The sequence below is a fragment of the Macrosteles quadrilineatus genome, unplaced genomic scaffold (genome assembly GCF_028750875.1).
Source record: "Macrosteles quadrilineatus isolate MER2022 unplaced genomic scaffold, UCM_ALF_1.0 Scaffold_3__2_contigs__length_128488019, whole genome shotgun sequence".
Classification (NCBI taxonomy): Eukaryota; Metazoa; Arthropoda; class Insecta; order Hemiptera; family Cicadellidae; genus Macrosteles; species Macrosteles quadrilineatus.
In genome coordinates, this window is record NW_026542596.1 from 10,979,272 (window position 1) to 10,986,113 (window position 6,842).

Below are 6,842 nucleotides of genomic sequence, written 5' to 3' on the forward strand. Positions count from 1 at the left end.
AGTAGTGTTGGCAGACTTGCTCTACGCAGCAACAAGTAACATCCGATGAGCCGCAAGCGACTGAGCCTTGCCTGAACACATCATTGCATGACATACATCTCCAATTGTATAAATGTGATAAATTTTTTAGAAAACTCGCCGTTTGCACCGACGTGTCGTAGAGTCCCGTGCCATGCCGCTTTCCTGGCTCCGTGTATTATATAACTTGCCAAATGCGAATTGTATTATATCGTGTTTTAAATTCTACTCGCATAGGTTTGGAAGCTTCGATAAATTTATTCACAACGTTTGTGACATAGTAAGTCTCGCTGAAACGAGATAGCTCCAGTCGGAGGTTGTCGTGTAGGCCGACCCCTCGGCGCTTGTAGATATGAATATGAGAAGGTACGTTAGGTTAGACAAATAAGCCCATCCGATACACAATAAAATACGTCCGAGTCCATCCTCAACCGGTCCATCATCCTTTGTTAACACTGATAGAATATTTTTACCAGAGAGTCGGTTAGTTTTGTAAGATCGTTCCTTGTTTTAGTCTTTCACCGTTGTCCGCTCTCGCAGATGTAAATAGCTTCCACAGCTTACAGGTCCTTACAAGAGATTCGCTCGGTTTTGTTTTTAATGGATTTTATATAACATATTTTAATGTTGAGGTTCTATTATTGTTTTGTGATAGCGTTTTTAGAGATTTTGTTGAATATTTTACTGTTTTACATAACTATTTTTTATATTTTTGTTGTTTTATTTTACATTGTTTTTAATGTAGCTGTTTTTTTCAAGTGACTGTATTGTATTGAGATATCATTTTACCACATTTTAAAATCAAATAATTATATATAGTAAATAAAATATTATATGTATAATATTGTCACAACTACTTTTAATAATAATTGAGAATCACAAAAGAAGCAGTAGTTTGAAGGTTTAAAAAGACCTATGTTTCAAATATGTATACGTTTTCTTTTTTATTGATATTTCTCTTAATGATAACTTTTTAATTTGACTTTTTTAGTCTCAATATGTTCTGTTGTATTTTTTTCAATGTATTAGGCTGTACATTACATTGTTGATTCTCAAACAGTCATATTTGTAAAATATTTAAAAAATATTCCTCTTTTGAGCACAATTTGCTTATACCTGCAACTGTTGATTGTTGTACTCAAGAATATTCTAACAAGTACTTATCGTTTTATAATTCTAGGCCTACTTGAAAACATTTGAATGCATTTAAACACAAATTGTGATACCCGTCCATTATTTTCTTTAAGAATTTCTGTCTTTTGTCAATTTTAGTGTTAAGATTGTTACTAATGTCCATAACATTACCAAGTGGGAATCAGTGTGTGATTTATTGAATACTTGTGTATTATGGGTTTTCTTGTATTATATTGTTAATTTTTGTTGTTAGATTTATAAGGGTCAGTGATGTGTGCTATATAAGGTTAACGTCTGAGGTGCAATTGAAAGTATTAATGTTATGAAACTATTCTGGAATAAAAAAAGATTTCCTAACGTTTTAATAGATTTGTAATGCCAGTTTCAACTTTGAAGTTTAACTTAATTCAAGTGCAACAATACATGTAATTGTTACCAGTTTTTTAAAACAAACACTTTTTTATGGCCCAATGACTATTTGCAAGAAAAGAACGATGGGGCCCAAATAAGTCTGAATTTTTTCATACTGCTTATAAAACCGATGTTAGACATACTACTTATGTGTTAAAATTCCTGATATTTGATTTTTTGAATGGAGCTTAAGTCTTTTATACAGAGAGGTATTAAGTTTATCTTACACATGTAATTAACTTTGTGTATGTAGAGTCAGAAAAATAAACATTTTGAAATATTTAAACTGGAAGATGTTGTGTTTTCTCCATACCTGGAGCATTGGTAGATGACGTTACATGTTTTACAACAGAAAGTGACATTACTGTATGAAAACAAATTTTAAAATCCACTGTTGTTTCATATTATGAGGAAGTAAAAGTAATCATATAAAGACTTAATCTTGTTCGTGTCACGTACTGTATGATAGTTACTCCAGGTAAGGGATTAGTTTATAAAAACATGCCAAACTTGCTAACTAAATCTGTACTTATATCAAACATATTCTGTTTGTATTTTTATTTATTTTCTTTATTTTCCTTGTACTTAGATCTCAATGCCACTGGAAGGTTACTATTTTCAACCCTTTTGCAAATCCCTTTTGAGATTTGTTTCTTTTTTATAAACATTTTTCCTTGGCCTGTAACAATAAGTACTTACATAGGAACACTGTGTCATTTCTTTTTCTAGTGTAATTATTGGTGCTTTTTAAGTTAACTCTGTAAGGTCCTTGCTATGTCTATGTAAGCTGGTAACGGAATATGTACCAAGCACAGGCTTGCAGTCAGGTCTCCTAAACCACGATTACGCAATATTTCCTTGGTGTATTTTGTATTTGTTCCGATACAGCAATATTTGATCACAGTATTGATCAGCAATATTTTTGTGTCGTGATTTTGGTTTAATATTTCACCTTTTGATTGTGAGCACTGATCTTTTTAGGTTAATTCCGGAAGCAGCTATTTTGTAATTTATTATCAGAATTGAAGCAGTAAATTTGTATACTTGAAACATAACATATTTCATATTTCCCATTTAATTGACTAAGCATTAAAGGCAAACCCCAGTGGGATTTTGTAAACTGAAAAAGTTGATAAACTGTATTAAATCAATTAAAGTATTTACCTAAGAAACATCTTGATGATTGATAATAGCTCTGAGGAATACCTATAACTCTTATCCCAAAAAAAAATATTTTCTTTCCTATCTAAAGTTGTAGGATTTTCCGTCTTAGTAAAATTAAGATAGTGTTAATATTTCCCTCAACAAACCTCCTTAGCAGAACTTATGTATAACCAATTTTAGTATGTAAAAAAACTAATCAATTTATATGGAGTTTTAGGAGTCCTACAAACATTTGTTGGTGATTAACACGAATTAAATAATCATAATAAGTTGTTGCTATTAAAACATATATTGTGTTGATTTAAGAATATAAGAGCCTCCATACTAATCATAATTGGGAAACGTCACCAATCATTTATCCCCCAAAAATATCTTCTTGTTAATATTTTGGCTGCATGTAAACTGAAGTCACATTCCAGTTAGTTTGTACAAAACCCATTCCACGTCCCATTGCACATTTGTACAGATTTCACCTCAGGTTGATTTGCTACATGCCAATGCTTGAGTAATTCTGTTGATAGAGTTTATATTTTGTACAGTATTTATGTAAGAGGTTGTGAGTGTGTATAGTTTCTGTTCATGTCCAGAAGGAGGTATGCTATTACCCCTGAGTCATAATTTGTGATTAGTCTTAAGTTTTAACTTATTCTACGCCTTGTTGAGTTTTAATCCTGGTCTAATGTCATTCTTGTTTTACACTTTATAAGATATTGTCCATTTCTGCAGTTATAAAATTGTAAAATTTTTGAATGTCAATATAAATAAAACATCAAATTCTGATCAATTGGTGGTTTGATTTTCCTGTAATTTGTTGGAAATGTTATGAGTCATAGATATAAGAACAAAACTAAAGTCTTCAAATTAGATCTAGTTAATTCATTCATTTACTGAACTATGGCGTCTAAACACCATAATGCCTTGTTTAAAGTGAGGATGAATAAAAATTTATTAGGCTCTGTTAGAATGAACAACAAATACGGTGTTGTTGACTATACCAGCTGATTATTAAGCTTGGATCATTTATTAAAAGCCTACTAGTGTCCCTGTTGCTCGAAATCGAGCAATTGCTAAGTATTACAGGCGTTATTTTAAAACGAATAACAGTCATATTTTTTATGACTATAAAAGATTCGACTCAAAGATTATGGAATACTCAAGATGTACATAACAGATCGATATAATCAACATTTCTTGTAAATATCTTATCATTTTTCAAAAGCTGATTTTGTTTTTTAGTGTTTATAACACACATTATTTCTATTTCTTCCCCTTGGTGGTGTTCTATGACTTTCCTATGTTTCCATAGTTTGCAGATCGTCTCTTTCAATGATTACTAAGAAATGCAGCACAGTGTTAATTCAGTTTTCTTTTTAGTCAATTTATCCAGGCTCTCTCGATTTTTCCCATTGTAATAATTACGCCAACCCAAATAGCCAAATTCAAATAGTAACTATTTCATTTCAACGTTTGTGGCAAACTAACTGTTAAATTAGCAAACTTATTGACTGTTTACAATTAACATATGTTCTTCTTCTCACTTTTAATTTCTGACAACAGCTGGAGTTTCATAACAATATTTGTTTCCCATGTTATCCTTATGGAGAAATATGAAACTTTAAAGGGTGCCAGGGCCTCACTCTCTAATCATTTCCCTAAAAAGAAAGTTTCCTGCACAACTTCACGTTACGTTCTTTCCAATGACACCAAAAACATGTCAATCGTTTCAGTAGTTTCGGAGGAGTAATTGTCACAAAAAACCTGCTTGCGTATTAAATAAGTATAGATGTTTTGAAGAATTTTCCTAACCTAGCTTTTGTTTGTAAATGAACGTTACTGTTCACACATGACTATGACCAAAATGTAAACAAATCTGTGGAGGGATCTTTAAAGGCTTCTGGGGCAGAGCCCTAAGGGAATTTACTTAGTTTTTCTTTTGATAACTCATCTACAGACCAATACCTTTATTTGGACACCTCTACCAAGTTTCTACGCCCAGCCGTTCTCTCGAATTAGTGGACACAAAGTTTCCAATTAAATATTTAGATTCCTCCATGTTAATCTTATGGTATGTTAATCCTAACTTTGATGGATAATCCTGCCCAAACTAATGAAGATTTCAAAAATTTAAAAACACTTTGCAAAACTACAGATCAGGACAATTTTTTTCACACTTTAATCATCAAAATCGGTCCAAAAATGAGGGAGGAGTTCTGTTTACAAAAATCGGCTTAGCGTATTATATATAAAAATAGACTACTGTAGTGATCGTCCTGTGGTCGAAACTCGACCAAAAATAATTAATGTACAGACTTCTCTATTTTCTCCCCACACTGTAAATAAAACATGTGATTGGAATTTCTTCCATTTGTTTTGATTTTCTGTTTACATTTTGTTGTTATTTCGTCACCATCATGGCAACCCATATGGCCCATGTTAATTTTTTGAAGTTTTCAAATTAATTTTTTGTGCTTATTTGTTAACCTATTTTAACTTTTAAAGGCATTCTGCACATCTACAGGAAAATATCTTTCCAACAGTATGCGTGGATTTTCCCTGCGATGCACACGAGTTGAGAAAAAAGGTTTTAAAGAAACATGCTTGCCTATTAATATATAGATAGATTGATCAAAAACAGTTGAGTCCAATCTTATGTGCGCATTTTGGGTCATTAATTTTTTGCTTTCCGTAGTCTTCAATAACATTTCTGTACATCAAAGTGTTACTTTGATTTGCATACCTGAGTTGAAAAGGCATTTTAAATTCCTTTAGAGTGAAAAGTCTCTGGATCCACTTTGCTTTTTTCTTGTTCCAAAAAATCCATTCAATACAAATTCATACTAAGTAATGCAAACTGATATTAAACACCGTAAAGGTAACAAACGGGGAAAATTCCTGAATAAGTCTTGTACCTACAACGCATTGGTAACAAGGTATGTGCTTTTTTCGAAATATAAACAGGACAATGGTAGGTTTAAATCCCCCTTAAAATTGTTAACTAGAAAATTTATGTTCTCTGTTAAAGATTTGTCTATAGGCTATAAATAATAAATCATATCTATTAGCCCTATACTGTTCTTTCAACTTTTAAACATCATGTTGCTCATACTGGCGGTTTAATAGCCACATTAATTAGGGGTATGTGTCTGACAATAAAATCTTACCTTGTCTGATAAGGCTGGGCTGAATAGAACAACCTTTTTTTGTTCATAATTTTACATCAATCATTAGAAAACTGTAAAGGAACTGGTATGTTGACTTTGAAAGAAAATGCGTTTTTTGTTTGAAAGTAACACTGAATTTATTGTAACAAATATAAATTAATTAATATTTAAATATATATATATATATATGAAACCTTACTATTTACATAACCTATTTTATAGGTTTGAAAAATATAAACTATACATTCAGTCTTTGGTTTTGTATGGTATTAAAGCTTGATTACATTACAACATTATATACACAGCATAGCTATCAAAAAACACATACCTGATATTTTTTTCATCATTATCACAAACATTACAATGTTTATATGTGAAAATAAATTAACTTTCATCTACTGCCTAGTGTTACAATGTAGGAACAAATACCGCTCTGTACATAGTATTTATCTGTGTACCTCCTAACACCTATTACTTGGTATAAGTTATATGGAAATCCTAAAATTAGAATACAATATTAAATTATACGCAAATACTTAACCTCTCCTAATTTATCAGTTCTAGTCTTTACATGTTATTTTATATTCTAGCATCCAAAAAATGTCATTTAAACTTGTTTTGTATTCCTTATCATGATAGGATATAATACAGAGAAATAAATAAACTTACTCATACAAATATAAATAACTAACTATCATTTCAAGCGCTTACCACTTAATTTTTAACATAGGAAAAATTATATTTATAACTTTTAGTATATATTCAACTGACAATATTAAATAAATAATTGTAACCTTTTATAAATCATCAAAAACATTTCATCTTAAAGACCTTATCTTAAAGAAGAATCTTAACTACTTATCTTAATTTGTACATGCTCAGTTTGAAACTCTGAAATTAAAGCCATATAGTTAATCTCAACACCTAATCTTTTAAACACTCAATAATCACTTT